The sequence below is a fragment of the Oncorhynchus gorbuscha genome, linkage group LG02 (genome assembly GCF_021184085.1).
Source record: "Oncorhynchus gorbuscha isolate QuinsamMale2020 ecotype Even-year linkage group LG02, OgorEven_v1.0, whole genome shotgun sequence".
Classification (NCBI taxonomy): Eukaryota; Metazoa; Chordata; class Actinopteri; order Salmoniformes; family Salmonidae; genus Oncorhynchus; species Oncorhynchus gorbuscha.
The window spans coordinates 110070111-110092749 of record NC_060174.1 but is presented as its reverse complement, the minus strand read 5'-3'; the positions used below and the strand labels follow the sequence as shown (position 1 = coordinate 110092749).

Below are 22639 nucleotides of genomic sequence, written 5' to 3'. Positions count from 1 at the left end.
AACATGGCAGCAACACAACATGGCAGCAACACATGCCAATAACGTGGCAGCAACACAACATGGCAGAAACACATGACAATAACATGGCAGCAACACATGACAATAACATGGCAGCAACACAACATGGCAGCAACACAACATGGCAGCAACACAACATGGCAGCAACACATGACAATAACATGGCAGCAACACATGACAATAACATGGTAGCAACACATGACAATAACATGGCAGTAACACATGACAATAACATGGCAGCAACAGATGACAATAACGTGGCAGCAACAAAACATGGCAGCAACACATGACAATAACATGGCAGCAACACAACATGGCAGCAACACTTGACAATAACATGGCAGCAACACAACATGGCAGCAACACAACATGGCAGCAACACATGACAATAACGTGGCAGCAACACAACATGGCAGCAACACAACATGGCAGAAACACATGACTATAACATGGCAGCAACACAACATGGCAGCAACACAACACGACAGCAACACATGACAATAACATGGCAGCAACACAACATGGCAGCAACACAACATGGCAGAAACACATGACAATAACATGGCAGCAACACAACATGGCAGCAACACATGACAATAACGTGGCAGCAACACAACATGGCAGCAACACAACATGGCAGCAACACATGACAATAACGTGGCAGCAACACATGACAATAACATGGCAGCAACACAACATGGCAGCAACACATGACTATAACATGGCAGCAACACAACATGGCAGCAACACAACATGGCAGCAACACATGACAATAACATGGCAGCAACACAACATGGTCAGCAACACATGACAATAACGTGGCAGCAACACATGACAATAACATGGCAGCAACACATGACAATAACATGGCAGCAACACAACATGGCAGCAACACATGACTATAACATGGCAGCAACACAACATGGCAGCAACACATGACAATAACATGGCAGCAACACAACATGGCAGCAACACAACATGGCAGCAACACAACATGGCAGCAACACATGACAATAACATGGCAGCAACACATGACAATAACATGGTAGCAACACATGACAATAACATGGCAGTAACACATGACAATAACATGGCAGCAAGACAACATGGCAGCAACAGATGACAATAACGTGGTAGCAACACAACATGGCAGCAACACATGACAATAACATGGCAGCAACACAACATGGCAGCAACACATGACAATAACATGGCAGCAACACAACATGGCAGCAACACAACATGGCAGCAACACAACATGGCAGAAACACAACATGGCAGAAACACATGACAATAACATGGCAGCAACACAACATGGCAGCAACACATGACAATAACGTGGTAGCAACACAACATGGCAGCAACACAACATGGCAGAAACACATGACAATAACATGGCAGCAACACAACATGGCAGCAACACAGGACAATAACGTGGCAGCAACACAACATGGCAGCAACACAACACGACAGCAACACATGACAATAACATGGCAGCAACACAACATGGCAGCAACACAACATGGCAGCAACACATGACAATAACGTGGCAGCAACACATGACAATAACATGGCAGCAACACAACATGGCAGCAACACATGACTATAACATGGCAGCAACACAACATGGCAGCAACACAACATGGCAGCAACACATGACAATAACATGGCAGCAACACAACATGGTCAGCAACACATGACAATAACGTGGCAGCAACACATGACAATAACATGGCAGCAACACATGACAATAACATGGCAGCAACACAACATGGCAGCAACACATGACTATAACATGGCAGCAACACAACATGGCAGCAACACATGACAATAACATGGCAGCAACACAACATGGCAGCAACACATGACAATAACGTGGCAGCAACACATGACAATAACATGGCAGTAACACATGACAATAACATGGCAGCAACACAACATGGCAGCAACACATGACAATAACATGGCAGCAACACAACATGGCAGCAACACATGACTATAACATGGCAGCAACATGGCAGCAACATGGCAGCAACACAACATGGCAGCAACACATGACAATAACATGGCAGCAACACAACATTACATTTACATTTAAGTAATTTAGCAGACGCTCTTATCCAGAGCGACTTACAAATTGGTGCATTCACCTTATGACATCCAGTGGAACAGTCACTTTACAATAGTGCATCTAAATCTTAAAGGGGGGGGTGAGAGGGATTACTTATCCTATCCTAGGTATTCCTTAAAGAGGTGGGGTTTCAGGTGTCTCCGGAAGGTGGTGATTGACTCCGCTGTCCTGGCGTCGTGAGGGAGTTTGTTCCACCATTGGGGGGCCAGAGCAGCGAACAGTTTTGACTGGGCTGAGCGGGAGCTGTACTTCCTCAGTGGTAGGGAGGCGAGCAGGCCAGAGGTGGATGAAAGGGCAAAAGGTAGAGACAACAGCAACAGCAAAGGCCCTTGTTTGGGTGTAGGGCCTGATCAGAGCCTGGAGGTACTGAGGTGCCGTTCCCCTCACAGCTCCGTAGGCAAGCACCATGGTCTTGTAGCGGATGCGAGCTTCAACTGGAAGCCAGTGGAGAGAGCGGAGGAGCGGGGTGACGTGAGAGAACTTGGGAAGGTTGAACACCAGACGGGCTGCAGCGTTCTGGATGAGTTGAAGGGGTTTAATGGCACAACATGGCAGCAACACATGACAATAACGTGGCAGCAACACATGACAATAACATGGCAGCAACACAACATGGCAGCAACACATGACAATAACGTGGCAGCAACACACGACTATAACATGGCAGCAACACAACATGGCAGCAACACATGACAATAACGTGGCAGCAACACACGACTATAACATGGCAGCAACACAACATGGCAGCAACACAACATGGCAGCAACACATGACAATAACGTGGCAGCAACACATGACAATAACATGGCAGCAACACAACATGGCAGCAACACATGACAATAACGTGGCAGCAACACACGACTATAACATGGCAGCAACACAACATGGCAGCAACACACGACTATAACATGGCAGCAACACAACATGGCAGCAACACAACATGGCAGCAACAACAGCAAACATGGCAGCAACACAACATGGCAGCAACACAACATGGCAGCAACACAACATGGCAGCAACACAACATGGCAGCAACACAACATGGCAGCAACACAACATGGCAGCAACACAACATGGCAGCAACACAACATGGCAGCAACACAACATGGCAGCAACACAACATGGCAGCAACACAACATGGCAGCAACACAACATGGCAGCAACACAACATGGCAGCAACACAACATGGCAGCAACACAACATGGCAGCAACACAACATGGCAGCAACACAACATGGCAGCAACACAACATGGCAGCAACACAACATGGCAGCAACACAACATGGCAGCAACACAACATGGCAGCAACACAACATGGCAGCAACACAACATGGCAGCAACACAACATGGCAGCAACACAACATGGCAGCAACAAAAATAGAAGCAAAAAATACGGTACAAAAATAGTTAGGTAGAGACAACAGCAAAGGGCAAGAAGGTAGAGACAACAGCAAAGGGCAAGAAGGTAGAGACAACAGCAAAGGGCAAGAAGGTAGAGACAACAGCAAAGGGCAAGAAGGTAGAGACAACAGCAAAGGGCAAGAAGGTAGAGACAACAGCAAAGGGCAAGAAGGTAGAGACAACAGCAAAGGGCAAGAAGGTAGAGACAACAGCAAAGGGCAAGAAGGTAGAGACAACAGCAAAGGGCAAGAAGGTAGAGACAACAGCAAAGGGCAAGAAGGTAGAGACAACAGCAAAGGGCAAGAAGGTAGAGACAACAGCAAAGGGCAAGAAGGTAGAGACAACAGCAAAGGGCAAGAAGGTAGAGACAACAGCAAAGGGCAAGAAGGTAGAGACAACAGCAAAGGGCAAGAAGGTAGAGACAACAGCAAAGGGCAAGAAGGTAGAGACAACAGCAAAGGGCAAGAAGGTAGAGACAACAGCAAAGGGCAAGAAGGTAGAGACAACAGCAAAGGGCAAGAAGGTAGAGACAACAGCAAAGGGCAAGAAGGTAGAGACAACAGCAAAGGGCAAGAAGGTAGAGACAACAGCAAAGGGCAAGAAGGTAGAGACAACAATACATCACGCAAAGCAGCCACAAGTGTTTGAATGTAGAGATGGAGATAAAACTGTCCCGTGTGAGTGTTTGTTGCAGCTCATTCCAATCGCCAGCTGCAGAGAACTGAAAAGACGAGTGACCCAGGGATGTGTGTGCTTTGGGGACCTTTAAGTTAAATCATAGTGTTAGCTGGCTAGCTAATGTTAGCTGGCTGGCTCGCTAGCTAACGTTACTTACAGTTGAAGTCGGAGGTTTACATACACTTAGGTTGGAGTCATTAAAACTCGTTTTTCAACAACTCCAAATATGTATTGTTAACCATCTATGGTTTTGGCAAGCCGGTTAGGACATCTACTTTGTGCATGACACAAGTCATTTTACCAACAGATTATTTCACTTATATTTCACTGTATCACAATTCCAGTGGGTCAGAAGTGTACATATCCTAAGTTGACTGGGCCTTTAAACAGCTTGGAAAATTCCAGAAAATTATGTCATGGCTTTAGATGCTTCTGACCAGCTAAATGACATCATTTGAGTCAATTGGAGGTGTACCTGTGGATGTATTTCAAGGCCTACCTTCAAACTCAGGACCTCTTTGCTTGACATCATGGGAAAATCAAAAGAAATCAGCCAAGACCTTAGAAAAAAATTGTAGACCTCCACAAATCTGGTTCATCCTTGGGAGCAATTTCCAAATGCCTGAAGGTACCACATTCATCTATACAAACAATAGTATGCAAGTATAAACACCATGGGACTATGTAGCCGTCATACCGCTCAGGAAGGAGATTCATTCTGTCTCCTAGAGATGAATGTACTTTGGTGCGAAAAGTGCAAATCAATCCCAGAACAACAGCAAAGGACCTTGTGAAGATGCTGGAGGATCCAGGTACAAAAGTATCTATATCCACAGTAAAATGAGTCCTATATCAACATAACCTGAAAGGCCGCTCAGCAAAGAAGAAGACACTGCTCCAAAACCACCATCAAAAAGCCAGACTACGGTTTGCAACTGCACATGGGGACAAAGATCATACTTTTGGGGAAATGGCCATAATGACAATCGTTATGTTTGGAGGAAAAAAGAGGAGGCTTGCAAGCCAATGAACACCATCCCAACCGTGAAGCACGGGGGTGGCAGCATCATGTTGGGGGGTGGCAGCATCATGTTGTGGGGGTGGCAGCATCATGTTGTGGGGGTGGCAGCATCATGTTGTGGGGTTCATGTTGTGGGGTTGCTTTGCTGCAGGAGGGACTGGTGCACTTCACAAAATAGATGGCATCATGAGGTAGGAAAATTATTTGGATATATTGAAACAGCATCTCAAGACATCAGTCAGGAAGTTAAAGCTTGGTTGCAAATGGGTCTTCCAAATGGACAATGACCCCAAGTATACTTCCAAAGTTATGGCAAAATGGCTTGAGGACAACAAAGTCAAGGTATTGGAGTGGCCATCACAAAGCCCTGACCTCAATCCCATAGAAAATGTGTGGGCAGAACTGAAAAATCATGTGCGAACAAGGAGGCCCACAAACCTGACTCAGTTACACCAGCTCTGTCAGGAGGAATGGGCCATAATTCACCCAATTTAATGTGTGATGGTTGTGGAAGGTTACCCGCAACGTTTGACCCAAGATAAACAGTTTAAAGGCAATGCTACCAAATGCTAATTGAGTATGTAAACTTCTGCCCCACTGGGAATGTGATGAAAGAAATAAAAGCTGAAATAAATCATTCTCTCTACTATGATTCTGACATTTCACGTTCTTAAATAATAGTGGTTGATCCTAACTGACCTAAAACAGGGAAATGTTACTAGGAGTAAATGTCAGGAATTGTGAAAAACTGAGTTTCAATGTCTTTGGCTGTGGTGCATGTAAACTTCTGACTGTATATGTACGTTATAATTGTAATGCGGTGCGTGCTGGTGGCAGGGAAGTCAGGCACAGGAATGAACTTGGTAAAAACAGATTCAATAAATAAAAAAAAATAAAAAAAAATAATTAAAATAAAATAAAATCCAAAGTATACAAAAAAATAAAAACATAAAATATAAAATATCAAACCTACATACAACAAACATTCAAGGACATGAAACAGAGGGTTAAATACACAACATGTAATGGATGAGATTGGAACCAGGTGTGATGGTAGACAAGACAAAACCAATGGAGAATGGATCAGCGATGGCTAGAAGGCCGGTGACGTCGACAAGGAGAAAGACTTCGGCAATAATATTATTTGTATCTCAGAGCATCTTAATGGTTATTAGAAACTAGAATCAGCCATTTCATAAACGTGTCAGGTACAGCGTCTGGCTCCTCATTAAACACCACAGACCAGCAGTGTCTGGTTGCTCCTCATTACACACCACAGACCAGCAGCGTCTGGCTCCTCATTACACACCACAGACCAGCAGCGTCTGGTTGCTCCTCATTACACACCACAGACCAGCAGCGTCTGGTTTCTCCTCATTACACACCACAGACCAGCAGCGTCTGGTTTCTCCTCATTACACACCACAGACCAGCAGCGTCTGGTTTCTCCTCATTACACACCACAGACCAGCAGCGTCTGGTTGCTCCTCATTACACCACAGACCAGCAGCGTCTGGTTGTTCCTCATTACACACCACAGACCAGCAGCGTCTGGTTGCTCCTCGTTACACACCACAGACCAGCAGCGTCTGGTTGCTCCTCATTACACACCACAGACCAGCAGCGTCTGGTTGCTCCTCATTACACACCACAGACCAGCAGCGTCGGGTTTCTCCTCATTACACATCACAGACCAGCAGCGTCTGGTTGCTCCTCATGACACACCACAGACCAGCAGCGTCTGGTTGCTCCTCATTACACACCACAGACCAGCAGCATCTGGTTGCTCCTCATTACACACCACAGACCAGCAGCGTCCGGTTTCTCCTCATTACACATCACAGACCAGCAGCGTCTGGTTGCTCCTCATGACACACCACAGACCAGCAGCATCTGGTTGCTCCTCATTACACACCACAGACCAGCAGCGTCTGGCTCCTCATTACACACCACAGAACAGCAGCGTCTGGTTGCTCCTCATTACACATCACAGACCAGCAGCGTCTGGTTTCTCCTCATTACACACCACAGACCAGCAGCGTCTGGTTTCTCCTCATTACACACCACAGACCAGCAGCGTCTGGTTGCTCCTCATTACACACCACAGACCAGCAGTGTCTGGTTGCTCCTCATTACACACCACAGACCAGCAGCGTCTGGTTGCTCCTCGTTACACACCACAGACCAGCAGCGTCTGGTTGCTCCTCATTACACACCACAGACCAGCAGCGTCTGGTTGCTCCTCATTACACACCACAGACCAGCAGCGTCGGGTTTCTCCTCATTACACATCACAGACCAGCAGCGTCTGGTTGCTCCTCATGACACACCACAGACCAGCAGCGTCTGGTTGCTCCTCATTACACACCACAGACCAGCAGCATCTGGTTGCTCCTCATTACACACCACAGACCAGCAGCGTCGGGTTTCTCCTCATTACACATCACAGACCAGCAGCGTCTGGTTGCTCCTCATGACACACCACAGACCAGCAGCGTCTGGTTGCTCCTCATTACACACCACAGACCAGCAGCGTCTGGTTGCTCCTCATTACACACCACAGACCAGCAGCGTCTGGTTGCTCCTCATTACACACCACAGACCAGCAGCGTCTGGTTGCTCCTCATTACACACCACAGACCAGCAGCGTCTGGTTGCTCCTCATTACACACCACAGACCAGCAGCGTCTGGTTGCTCCTCATTACACACCACAGACCAGCAGCGTCTGGTTTCTCCTCATTACACACCACAGACCAGCAGCGTCTGGTTGCTCCTCATTACACACCACAGACCAGCAGCGTCTGGTTGCTCCTCATTACACACCACAGACCAGCAGCGTCTGGTTGCTCCTCATTACACACCACAGACCAGCAGCGTCTGGTTGCTCCTCATTACACACCACAGGCCAACAAATATCCTTTACACCAATGGAATCACTACAAAAAGTATTGTATGTCCTCTTGTACTTTATAAATATAGATTATAGATTAGCTACTATATTGTGATCACTACATCTGATTGATCTGGATACTGATTTCAAGCAAATGTCTGCAGCATTAGTAAAGATGTGATCAATATGTGATTTAATTTAATTTAATTTCATTCCTGTGCTGTTTGTAACTACCCTGATAAGTGGACTGATAACCTGAACCAGGTTGCAGGCACCGGTTACAGATTGACATTTTTTCTTGAGTGGGCAGCTTGATGAAAGCCAGTACATATTTAAATCACCCAGATGTATGATGCATGATATCACATACATTATCAAGCATTTCACACATGTTATCCAGATACTGTCTGTTGGCACTTGGTTGTCTATAGCAGCTTCACACCAGAATGGGCTTCAGGTGAGGCAGATGAACCTGTAGCCATATTACTTCAACAGTATTTAACATTAGATCGTCTCTAAACTTTACAGGAATTTGGTTCTGAATATAAACAGCAACACCTCCACCTTTGGTATTTCTGTCTTTTCTGTAGATGTTATAACCATGTATTGCTACCACTGTATCATCAAAGGTATTATCTAAGTGAGTTACAGAGATTGTCAGCATATGAATGTGAATGTCATCTGTTACTAGCAAATTATTTATTTAATGAACCTTGTTTCTTAAAATGTCTAGGACTGGGCTAGCTGAACATTCCTCAAGCATACAAGTATTTCACACCATTTTAAAGATAAAAGTCTCGTTAATCCAGACACAGTTTCTTATTTCAAAAGGATTTACAGTGAAAGCACCACAAACGATTATGTTACCTGGTCACCACCAAGTCACAGAAAAACACAGCCATTTTTTCCAGCCGAAGAGAGGAGTCACAAAAAGCAGAAATGGAGATCAAATTAATCACTAAACTTTGATAAAGTTTGATAAAGTTCATATTTATATAAAAACGATCTGAGTTTACGTTGTCGCGGTATGTTCAGTAGTTCTAAAAAATGATATTGCAGAGAGCCACATCAATATACAGAAATACTCATAATAAACATTGATAAAGATATGACTATTATACATACAAACTTTAGATAAACTTCTCCTTAACCTCTCTGAACCACCCATCCTGGATCCGGTATAATTTAATGCAACCACTGTGTCAGATTTCAAAAAAACTTTACGGAGAAAGCAAACCATGCAATAATCTGAGTACAGCCTTTAGACAACAAAGCAGCCAAAAAGATACCCGCCATATTGGGTAGTCAAAATTACTCAGAAATAGCATTTTAAATATTCACTTACCTTTGATGTTCTTCATCAGAATGCACTCCCAGGAATCCCAGTTCCACAATAAATGTTTGATTTGTTTGATAATGTCCATTAGTTATGTCCAAATACCTTCTTTTGCTAGGGCGTTTGGTAAACAAATCCAAAAGCGCGTTCAGGTGGGAAAAGGCTGCCTAAACATGATCCCCAATAAGAGACAACGATAGACACCTGCTGCCTTTGATTGGGAACCATACCAGGCCAACATCGAAACAAAAAACTAGAATGCCCATCCTAATCACACACTGACCTAACCAAATAGAGAAATAGAAGGATCTCTAAGGTCAGGTGATAGAGATATGGAGAGATAGAGATATAAAGAGGTATAGGTATATATATATATATAGATCGATAGATAGATAGATAGATAGATAGATAGATAGATAGATAGATAGATATACAGTGGGGCAAAAACGTATTTAGTCAGCCACCAATTGTGCAAGTTCTCCCACTTAAAAAAGATGAGGTAGGTACACTTCAACTATGATAGACAAAATTAGAAGAAAAAAATCCAGAAAATCACATTGTAGGATTTTTAATGAATTTATTTGCAAATTATGGTGGAAAATAATTATTTGGTCAATAACAAAAGTTTATCTCAATACTTTGTTATATACCCTTTGTTGGCAATGACAGAGGTCAAACATTTTCTGTAAGTCTTCACAAGGTTTTCACACACTGTTGCTGGTAATTTGGCCCATTCCTCCATGCAGATCTCCTCTAGAGCAGTGATGTTTTGGGGCTCTTGCTGGGCAACACGGACTTTCAACTCCCTCCAAAGATTTTCTATGGGGTTGAGATCTGGAGACTGGCTAGGCCACTTCAGGACCTTGAAATGCTTCTTACGAAGTCACTCCTTCGTTGCCCGGGCGGTGTGTTTGGGATCATTGTCATTCTGAAAGACCCAGCCACGTTTCATCTTCAATGCCCTTGCTGATGGAAGGAGGTTTTCACTCAAAATCTCACGATACATGGCCTCATTCATTCTTTCCTTTACACGGATCAGTCGTCCTGGTCCCTTTGCAGAAAAAAAGCCCCAAAGCATGATGTTTCCACCCCCATGCTTCACAGTAGGTATGGTGTTCTTTGGATGCAACTCAGCATTCTTTGTCCTCCAAACACGACGAGTTGAGTTTTTACCAAAAAGTTATATTTTTGTTTCATCTGACCATATGACATTCTCCCAATCTTCTTCTGGATCATCCAAATGCTCTCTAGCAAACTTCAGGTAGGCTTTGTTACTTTGGTCTCAGCTCTCTGCAGGTCATTCATTAGGTCCCCCAGTGTGGTTCTGGGATTTTTGCTCACCGTTCTTGTGATCATTTTGACCCCATGGGGTGAGATCTTGCGTGGAGCCCCAGATCGAGGGAGATTATCAGTGGTCTTGTATGTCTTCCATTTCTACCTGCCGCCTCTACACTCTAACCACTAGGCTACCTGCCGCCTACCTTTCGCCCCTACACTGTAACCACTAGGCTACCTGCCCCCCCTACACTCTAACCACTAGGCTACCTGCCCCTCTACACTCTAACCACTAGGCTACCTGCCTCCTCTACACTCTAACCACTAGGCTACCTGCCGCCTCTACACTCTAACCACTAGGCTACCTGCCCCCCTACACTCTAACCACTAGGCTACCTGCCGCCCCTACACTCTAACCACTAGACTACCTGCCCCTCTACACTGTAACCACTAGGTTACCCTGCCTCCTCTACACTCTAACCACTAGGCTACCTGACCCCTCTACACTCTAACCACTAGGCTACCTGTCGCCCCTTTTACTCAGGTAGATGCTCATTGTCTCTTTTGCCAAAAATATTATGAAGTAATAGTTTCACCATATTGAAATGAGGGACAGTAAATTAATCATTAAGTGGCACTTTAGGGTTCCCGAGTGACGCAGCGGTCTAAGGCACTGCATCTCAGTGCAAGCGGTGTTACTACAGTCCCTGGTTCGAATCCAGACTGTATCATGTGATTGGGAATCCCATAGTTTGATAAAGCAAAGTAGTGTGACACAAACAACAACACAAAGTTAAACATGGAATAAACAAAACATACAGTCAATAACACAATAGAAAAATCTATATACAGTGTGTGCAAATGACAGCTGATGCTTAAAGTTAATGAGGGAGATATAAGTCTTCAGCTTCAGTGATTTTTGCAGTTCGTTCCAGTCATTGACAGCAGAGAACTGGAAGGAAAGGTGGCCAAAGGGGGAGTTGGCTTTGGGGGTGACCAGTGAGATATACCTGCTGGAGCGCGTGCTACGGTGGGTGTTGCTTTGGTGACCAGTGAGCTGAGATAAGGCGGAGCTTTACAGAGCAAAGAACTTTGGATGTTTTCAATGAGGAGACTCTCAGTTCGATAGCAAATGTTCATTTTTTCCCAAAATATTATTTGTGTAGGAGAAATCGCTCCGTTTTGTTCATGACTTTTCGCTAAGAAAAAAAAAACTAACTTAACCAAATTAACTCCATAATATCGACAGAAACATGGCAAACGCTGTTTAGAATCATCCTCAAGGTGTTTTTCACATATCTATTCGATGATAAATCCTTCGTGGCAGTTGAGTTTCTCCTCAGTAGCAAACGGAAAAGTACTTGCAGCTGGAGATTACGCAATAATTGCAACGGAGGACACAAAGCGACCACCTGGTAAATGTAGTCTCTTAGGGTCAATCTTCCAATGATATGCCTACAAATACGTCACAATGCTGCAGACACCTTGGGGAAAACGTGGAAAAGGTAAGCTGACGCCTAGCTCCTCCACAGCCATATAAGGACTCATTGCCATGAGGCGGTTTCAAAAAATGCGGCACTTCCTGATTGTATTTTTATCTGGGTTTTTTCTGTAACATCAGTTCTGTGGCACTCACTCATCTTTACAGTTTTGGAAACGTCAGAGTGTTTTCTTTCCAAAGCTGTCAATTATATGCATAGTCGAGCATCTTTTCGTGGAAAAATATCTTGTTTAAAACAGGAACGTTTTTCATCCAAAAATTAAAAGAGCGCCCCCTATATCGAAGAAGTTAACAGTCTGATGGCCTTGAGATAGAAGCTGTTTTTCAGTCTCTTGGTCCCTGCTTTGATGCACCTATACTGACCTCGCCTTCTGGATGATAGCGGGGTGAACAGGCAGTGGCTCGGGTGGTTATTGTCCTTGATGATCTTTATGGCCTTCCTGTGACATCGGCTGTGGAGGTGTCCTGGTGGGCAGGTAGTTTGCCCCTGGTGATGCGTTGTGCAGACCTCACTACCCTCTGGAGAGCCTTACGGTTGTGGGCGGAGCAGTTGCCGTACCAGGCGGTGATACAGCCCGACAGGATGCTCTCGATTGTGCATCTGTAGAAGTTTGTGAGTGCTTTTGGTGACAAGAAATATTTCTTCAGCCTCCTGAGGTTGAACAGGCGCTGTTGCGCCTTCTTCACGACGCTGTCAGTGTGAGTGGACCAATTCAGTTTGTCTGTTATGTGTATGCCGAGGAACTTAAACTTGCTACCCTCTCCACTACTGTTCCATCGATGTGGATAGGGGGGTGTTCCCTCTGCTGTTTCCTGAAGTCCACAATCATCTCCTTAGTTTTGTTGACGTTGAGTGTGAGGTTATTTTCCTGACACCACACTCCGAGGGCCCTCACTTCCTCCCTGTAGGCCGTCTCGTCGTTGTTGGTAATCAAGCCTTCCACTGTTGTGTCGTCCGCAAACTTGATGGTTGAGTTGGAGGCGTGCGTGGCCACGCAGTCGTGGGTGAACAGGGAGTACAGGAGAGGGCTCAGAACGCACCCTTGTGGGGACCCAGTGTTGAGGATCAGCGGGGAGGAGATGTTGTTGCCTACCCTCACCACCTGGGGGCGGCCCGTCAGGAAGTCCAGTACCCAGTTGCACAGGGCGGGGTCGAGACCCAGGGCTTGATGACGAGTTTGGAGGGTACTATGGTGTTAAATGCCGAGCTGTAGTCGATGAACAGCATTCTCACATAGGTATTCCTCTTGTCCAGATGGGTTAGGGCAGTGTGCAGTGTGGTTGAGATTGCATCATCTGTGGACCTATTTGGGCGGTAAGCAAATTGGAGTGGGTCTAGGGTGTCAGGTAGGGTGGAGGTGATATGGTCCTTGACCATAGCAGCAGCTACTCTTCCTGGGGTTTATTATGGATCCCCATTAGTTCCTGTCAAGGCAGCAGCTACTCTTCTTGGGGTTTATTATGGATCCCCATTAGTTCCTGTCAAGGAAGCAGCTACTCTTCCTGGTGTTTATTACAGTAAAATAGCAATGTATCTGGTCAAACACAATTTACTAAGGGTTGGTAACAGGCTGATTGGTCGGCTATTTGAGTCAGGGACTTTAATATTTCTTGGTAGCGGAATGACATTAGCTTCCCTCCAAGCCTGAGGGCAACACACTCTCTAGTAGGCTCATTTGAAGATGTCAAATAGGAGTGGCAATATCGTCTGCTATTTTCCTCTGTTTTTTTTCATCCAAGTTGTCATTGTTGATAGACAATTTTTTTTTACCTCTTCCACACTTACTTTACGGAATTTAAAATTACAATTCTTGTCTTTCATAATTTGGTCAGATACAGTGCCTTCGGAAAGTATCCAGATCCCTTGACTTTTTCCAAATTTTGGTACGCCTAATTCTAAAATGGCTTAAATTATTTTTCGCCTCATCAATCTAGACACAATAACCCCTCTCCTCTCCTCTCCTCTCCTCTCCTCTCCTCTCCTCTCCTCTCCTCTCCTCTCCTCTCCTCTCCTCTCCTCTCCTCTCCTCTCCTCTCCTCTCCTCTCCTCTCCTCTCCTCTCCTCTCCTCTCCTCTCCTCTCCTCTCCTCTCCTCTCCTCCTCTATTTTGCAACTCCCTAGACTGTTGGTATAAAAGAGAATGTGTTCAGTGCCATCTTACCTGGTTAAGACATAGCAATATATCAAATAGGATATAAAACAGATTTGATGTCAGACAGAATCCAGAATGGGGGGGTAAAAGTGTTTTCTTTGTCTGAAATGAAAAGCTGTGTAAAAAGCTGTCCCATAAAATCCCTGTGTGATCCCTATTGTGAAAGCTGCTGAACTCAATTTACAACACACACACCACCAGAATGTGACCGTTTTATCACTGTGTCACATTATTTTCTTTCCTCCTAGGAACCATTCTCCTTGCCTGTAAATCTGTGTGACCTTTGAATATAATCTCAGTTCCCCCTCTCTTCTCTCCCTCTCCCTCTGCTCCCAGCTCTCTGGTTTAATCCGCTCAATGTCTTTATTCAGAAACATTATATGCCTCACACAACTTTTCTCTCTCTCTCTCTCTCTCTCTCTCTCTCTCTCTCTCTCTCTCTCTCTCTCTCTCTCTCTCTCTCTCTCTCTCTCTCTCTCTCTCTCTCTCTCTCTCTCTCTCTCTCTCTCTCTCTCTCTCTCTCAATATATTTCATTGTGGCAGAGTGAGTGAGATGATGTATGGAGCGAGGGAAGAGATAGAAGAGAGGGAGGCTTTCAAGACGCAGTACATTTCTAAACGTTGAAATGAAAAAAAAATCACAGCATGCTGAGTAGCAGAGACATGGTTTATACTGTTGTCCTGGAAATTCAACACGAGACACTCAAAGTCAATCTTAAATGAGTTGTTTATTGACAGAGGTTCCAACAAACATGCACCATATAGTACAGGTCTGTCTGGAGCTCTATCGGGGCAGTTCCGTTAGATCTATTATAATATGATTTATTATTATTTATTACTAATATATATATATAGTATATATGTATATGTATATTGCTTACAGACGCAAAACATAAGCATGATTTAGCTTATTCATCGTAATGAATAATTATTGTGCGTAATTAATTCATCATTATCGTTTTGGTTCATAACATGTGACAGACCAACACCTCACGAGGCTTCTTCTCTCCAAGCTGAGACCTTGAAAACGGAGATATCCCTTCATTCTCAAAACAAGGTTCTGAGCTGCCGGATTTTGCAGATACTGATAGTAAGGATCAATCAGTCACTTGAACACATACATTAGTATAATGTTTGCGCTACATGTTTGACACACAGTAGTAGAGACATGGTTTATACCAGCAGTACTGAACTACTATTTGAGAAGTTCTAGTGACACAAATTCCCAGGTCCTTTATAATTTTTCGGGGCTGTGTTTCACGGACACGGGGCTGTTGCGTGCTCTGTAGTACTCAAAAAAATTGTGAGACATTTTGTCGGTCTCCACCCCTACAGCTTCCAAAAAACGCAACGTCACTACAAAATATTTCAAAAGTTGCCTATAAACTTTGCCAAAATATTTCTAACTACTTTTGTAATACGACTTTAGGTATTTTTAAACGTTAATAATCGATCAAATTATAGACGGGTCTGTGTTCAATACAGGAAGACAATGTCTTGCGCAACTCTTAACAGTGTTACCCAGTTCCTAGATGGCCTACTTCTTCATTGCACAAAATAATAACCTCAACCAACAGACAAAGACCACTGAACAGACAGAGACCTAAAAAAATATATATTCTGAACGGTTAGTCCTCTGGGTTTTGCCTGCTACATAAGTTCTGCTACACAAGTTCTGTTATACTTACAGACATGATTCAAACTGTTTTAGAAATGTCAGTGTTTTCTATCCAAATCTACTAATAATATGCATATCTTATTCTTGGCATGAGTAGCAGGAAGTTGAAATTGGGCACGATATTTATCCAAAAGTGAAAATGGTGCCCCCTATCCCACAATCAAACCTGATGGGTCATTTCGTGGGACGTATTGACTTAAAGAAAACCGATATGAAGACAACAAGTCATGACATCATTGTGCACCAATGATCTGCCCGCTGTTTCGTTGATTGACTGTCTTTTAACCCAATGACCACTGATCGTCTTGAAATCTAGCTGGGTACATAGCCAATGAGCTGAGCTAAACGGCAATAGGCCATGTTTATGTGTTGCAAGACCAACCCATGTAGTAAGCTCCAGCGTAAAGAGAGTCATGCGCTATTGAAGTTTCATACTGGAAGGAGAAACACATATTACGCACTACATTGTTTGGTAAACGTGCAGATTCAGCTGTTTATATATCAATCATTATGGCGACTAAGTCAGGGAAAGCTAAATCTAAGTCTAGATATACAGATGTACACACAACTTTAGAATAAATTGATTAGGAAGGTGAGACAGAGATTGTTGTAGGACGATTCATTTAGCGATTGTGGAGGAATATTTTTTGAACGGGACAGGACATCGTTTTGGACTGGTAAGGTCTTATCATGCTAATGCCCTTGTTTGATATTAATAATATAAAATATTATTTGTGATTTTTATTTTATTTTAGAAGCAATATATAAACATGTAATGGCATGAAATGTGAGATGTGTGTGTTTGCCGTCCCACCCCAACCCACATGGAATAGCCTATTTGAGGCTGTTGAGGGGAGGGCAGGCCCACAACAATGGCCAATGTGAAATGGAGACAGTAGATACAGCTGGTCTGTTGTAATATAATAAAGACAGTAGATACAGCTGGTCTGTTGTAATATAATAAAGACAGTAGATACAGCTGGTCTGTTGTAATATAATAAAGACAGTAGATACAGCTGGTCTGTTGTAATATAATAAAGACAGTAGATACAGCTGGTCTGTTGTAATATAATAAAGACAGTAGATCTAGCTGGTCTGTCATAATATAATAGAGACAGTAGATCGAGCTGGTCTGTCATAATATAATAGAGACAGTAGATCTAGCTGGTCTGTCATAATATAATAAAGACAGTAGATCTAGCTGGTCTGAAATGATATAATAGAGACACTAGATCTAGCTGGTCTGTCATAATATAATAGAGACAGTAGATCGAGCTGGTCTGTCATAATATAATAGAGACAGTAGATCTAGCTGGTCTGTCATATTATAATAGAGACAGTAGATCTAACAGGTCTGTCATAATATAATAGAGACAGTAGATCTAGCTGGTCTGTCATATTATAATAGAGACAGTAGATCTAGCTGGTCTGTCATAATATAATAGAGACAGTAGATCTAGCTGGTCTGTCATAATATAATAGAGACAGTAGATTTAGCTGGTCTGTAATAATATAATAGAGACAGTAGATCTAGCTGGTCTGTCATAATATAATAAAGACAGTAGATCTAGCTGGTCTGTCATAATATAATAGAGACAGTAGATCTAGCTGGTCTGTCATATTATAATAGAGACAGTAGATCTAACAGGTCTGTCATAATATAATAGAGACAGTAGATCTAACTGGTCTGTCATAATATAATAGAGACAGTAGATCTAGCTGGTCTGTCATATTATAATAGAGACAGTAGATCTATCTGGTCTGTCATAATATAATAGAGACACTAGATCTAGCTGGTCTGTCATAATATAATAGAGACAGTAGATCGAGCTGGTCTGTCATAATATAATAGAGACAGTAGATCTAGCTGGTCTGTCATAATATAATAAAGACAGTAGATCTAGCTGGTCTGAAATGATATAATAGAGACACTAGATCTAGCTGGTCTGTCATAATATAATAGAGACAGTAGATCGAGCTGGTCTGTCATAATATAATAGAGACAGTAGATCTAGCTGGTCTGTCATATTATAATAGAGACAGTAGATCTAACAGGTCTGTCATAATATAATAGAGACAGTAGATCTAGCTGGTCTGTCATATTATAATAGAGACAGTAGATCTATCTGGTCTGTCATAATATAATAGAGACACTAGATCTAGCTGGTCTGTCATAATATAATAGAGACAGTAGATCGAGCTGGTCTGTCATAATATAATAGAGACAGTAGATCTAGCTGGTCTGTCATAATATAATAAAGACAGTAGATCTAGCTGGTCTGAAATGATATAATAGAGACACTAGATCTAGCTGGTCTGTCATAATATAATAGAGACAGTAGATCGAGCTGGTCTGTCATAATATAATAGAGACAGTAGATCTAGCTGGTCTGTCATATTATAATAGAGACAGTAGATCTAACAGGTCTGTCATAATATAATAGAGACAGTAGATCTAGCTGGTCTGTCATATTATAATAGAGACAGTAGATCTAGCTGGTCTGTCATAATATAATAGAGACAGTAGATCTAGCTGGTCTGTCATAATATAATAGAGACAGTAGATTTAGCTGGTCTGTAATAATATAATAGAGACAGTAGATCTAGCTGGTCTGTCATAATATAATAAAGACAGTAGATCTAGCTGGTCTGTCATAATATAATAGAGACAGTAGATCTAGCTGGTCTGTCATATTATAATAGAGACAGTAGATCTAACAGGTCTGTCATAATATAATAGAGACAGTAGATCTAACTGGTCTGTCATAATATAATAGAGACAGTAGATCTAGCTGGTCTGTCATAATATAATAGAGACAGTAGATCTAGCTGGTCTGTCATAATATAATAGAGACAGTAGATCTAGCTGGTCTGTCATAATATAATAAAGACAGTAGATCTAGCTGGTCTGTCATAATACAATAGAGACAGTAGATCTAGCTGAAATGTCATAATATAATAAAGACAGTAGATCTAGCTGGTCTGTCATAATATAATAGAGACACTAGATCTAGCTGGTCTGTCATAATATAATAGAGACAGTAGATCGAGCTGGTCTGTCATAATATAATAGAGACAGTAGATCTAGCTGGTCTGTCATAATATAATAAAGACAGTAGATCTAGCTGGTCTGAAATTATATAATAGAGACACTAGATCTAGCTGGTCTGTCATAATATAATAGAGACAGTAGATCGAGCTGGTCTGTCATAATATAATAGAGACAGTAGATCTAGCTGGTCTGTCATAATATAATAGAGACAGTAGATCTAGCTGGTCTGTCATAATATAATAAAGACAGTAGATCTAGCTGGTCTGTCATAATACAATAGAGACAGTAGATCTAGCTGAAATGTCATAATATAATAGAGACAGTAGATCTAGCTGGTCTGTCATAATATAATAGAGACAGTAGATCTAGCTGGTCTGTCATAATATAATAAAGACAGTAGATCTAGCTGGTCTGTCATAATATAATAGAGACAGTAGATCTAGCTGGTCTGTCATAATATAGTAGAGACAGTAGATCTAGCTGGTCTGTCATAATATAATAGAGACAGTAGATCTAGCTGGTCTGTCATATTATAATAGAGACAGTAGATCTAGCTGGTCTGTCATAATATAATAGAGACAGTAGATCTAGCTGGTCTGTCATAATATAATAGAGACAGTAGATTTAGCTGGTCTGTAATAATATAATAGAGACAGTAGATCTAGCTGGTCTGTCATAATATAATAAAGACAGTAGATCTAGCTGGTCTGTCATAATATAATAGAGACAGTAGATCTAGCTGGTCTGTCATATTATAATAGAGACAGTAGATCTAACTGGTCTGTCATAATATAATAGAGACAGTAGATCTAACTGGTCTGTCATAATATAATAGAGACAGTAGATCTAGCTGGTCTGTCATAATATAATAGAGACAGTAGATCTAGCTGGTCTGTCATAATATAATAGAGACAGTAGATCTAGCTGGTCTGTCATAATATAATAAAGACAGTAGATCTAGCTGGTCTGTCATAATACAATAGAGACAGTAGATCTAGCTGGTCTGTCATAATATAATAGAGACAGTAGATCTAGCTGGTCTGTCATAATATAATAAAGACAGTAGATCTAGCTGGTCTGTCATAATATAATAGAGACAGTAGATCTAGCTGGTCTGTCATAATATAATAGAGACAGTAGATCTATCTGATCTGTCATATTATAATAGAGACAGTAGATCTAGCTGGTCTGTCATAATATAATAGAGACAGTAGATCTAGCTGGTCTGTCATATTATAATAGAGACAGTAGATCTAGCTGGTCTGTCATATTATAATAGAGACAGTAGATCTAGCTGGTCTGTCATATTATGATAGAGACAGTAGATCTAGCTGGTCTGTCATCTTATAATAGAGACAGTAGATCTAGCTGGTCTGTCATATGATAATAGAGACAGTAGATCTAGCTGGTCTGTCATAATATAATAGAGACAGTAGATCTAGCTGGTCTGTCATATTATAATAGAGACAGTAGATCTAACAGGTCTGTCATAATATAATAGAGACAGTAGATCTAGCTGGTCTGTCATATTATAATAGAGACAGTAGATCTAGCTGGTCTGTCATAATATAATAGAGACAGTAGATCTAGCTGGTCTGTCATATTATAATAGAGACAGTAGATCTAGCTGGTCTGTCATATTATGATAAAGACAGTAGATCTAGCTGGTATGTCATATTATAATAGAGACAGTAGATCTAGCTGGTCTGTCATAATATAATAGAGACAGTAGATCTAGCTGGTCTGTCATATTATAATAGAGACAGTAGATCTAACAGGTCTGTCATAATATAATAGAGACAGTAGATCTAATTGGTCTGTCATAATATAATAGAGACAGTAGATCTAGCTGGTCTGTCATAATATAATAGAGACAGTAGATCTAGCTGGTCTGTCATAATATAATAGAGACAGTAGATCTAGCTGGTCTGTCATAATATAATAAAGACAGTAGATCTAGCTGGTCTGTCATAATACAATAGAGACAGTAGATCTAGCTGGTCTGTCATAATATAATAAAGACAGTAGATCTAGCTGGTCTGTCATATGTAAATGTAAATGTATATTTACATTTACATTTAAGTCATTTAGCAGACGCTCTTATCCAGAGCGACTTACAAATTGGTGCATTCACCTTATGACATAAGGACATAAGGATTTTGTAAACACTCCTAAGCTCCTCTCTACTCTTCACTCCCTCACAGACCACCAGGAACACACACACACACACACACACACACACACACACACACACACACACACACACACACACACACACACACACACACACACACACACACACACACACACACACACACACACACACACACACACACACACACACACACTGAGAATGACTGTGCATATGTGTGGGATTGAGACTGTGTGTGTGTGTGTGTGTGTGTGTGTGTGTGTGTGTGTGTGTGTGTGTGTGTGTGTGTGTGTGTGTGTGTGTGTGTGTGTGTGTGTGTGTGTGTGTGTGTGTGTGTGTGTGTGTGTGTGTGTTCCTGGTGGTCTGTGAGGGAGTGAAGAGTAGAGAGGAGCTTAGGAGTGTTTACAAAATCCTTTAGATGAGACATCATCCAGGTCTCACTTTTTTTGTGGAGCCAGAGGCACACAGAGAGAAACAGGGAGAGAACAGAGAGAACAGAGAGAGAACAGAGAGAGAACAGAGAGAGAACAGAGAGACAGAGAGAGAACAGAGAGAGAAACAGAGAGACAGAGAGAGAACAGAGAGAGAACAGAGAGACAACAGAGAGAACAGAGAGAACAGAGAGAACAGAGAGAAACAGAGAGAACAGAGAGAGAACAGAGAGAGAAACAGAGAGACAGAGAGAGAACAGAGAGAGAAACAGAGAGAAACAGAGAGAACAGAGAGAACAGAGAGAACAGAGAGAAACAGAGAGAACAGAGAGAGGAACAGAGAGAACAGAGAGAGGAACAGAGAGAACAGAGAGAGAAACAGAGAATCAGAGAGAACAGAGAGAGAAACAGAGAGAAACAGAGAGAACAGAGAGAACAGAGAGAACAGAGAGAAACAGAGAGAACAGAGAGAGGAACAGAGAGAACAGAGAGAGGAACAGAGAGAACAGAGAGAGAAACAGAGAATCAGAGAGAACAGAGAGAGAAACAGAGAGAGAAACAGGTAGAACAGAGAGAGAAACAGAGGAACAGAGAGAACAGAGAGAAACAGAGAGAACAGAGAGAGAAACAGAGAGCAGAGAGAACAGAGAGAAAAACAGGGAGAGAAACAGGTAGAACAGAGAGAAACAGAGAGAAACAGGTAGAACAGAGAGAAACAGGTAGAACAGTGGGAACAAAATAACAAAGGCAATATATATATAGTACACAGACATCAGTCAGTTTTTTTAAATGTCTTATAGATATAAATAGAAATGGAATAAGCAACGCTGTCAAAGAAAATTCTAGTTATTGTGTTTGGATATTCTCTGATTGTGTTAGTCAGTCAGTTGGTGCAGAGAATCATGCCTACATCAGTGTTGTAC

General features: G+C 42.3%; 1 protein-coding gene across 4 annotated transcripts in view; it reads left to right on the top strand.

Moving 5' to 3' along the window:
• LOC124015538 (cell adhesion molecule 2-like) overlaps window positions 1-22639 on the top strand; it is a 946327-nt gene that overhangs the window by 678605 nt on the left and 245083 nt on the right. The gene's annotated exons all lie outside the window — the stretch shown is intronic.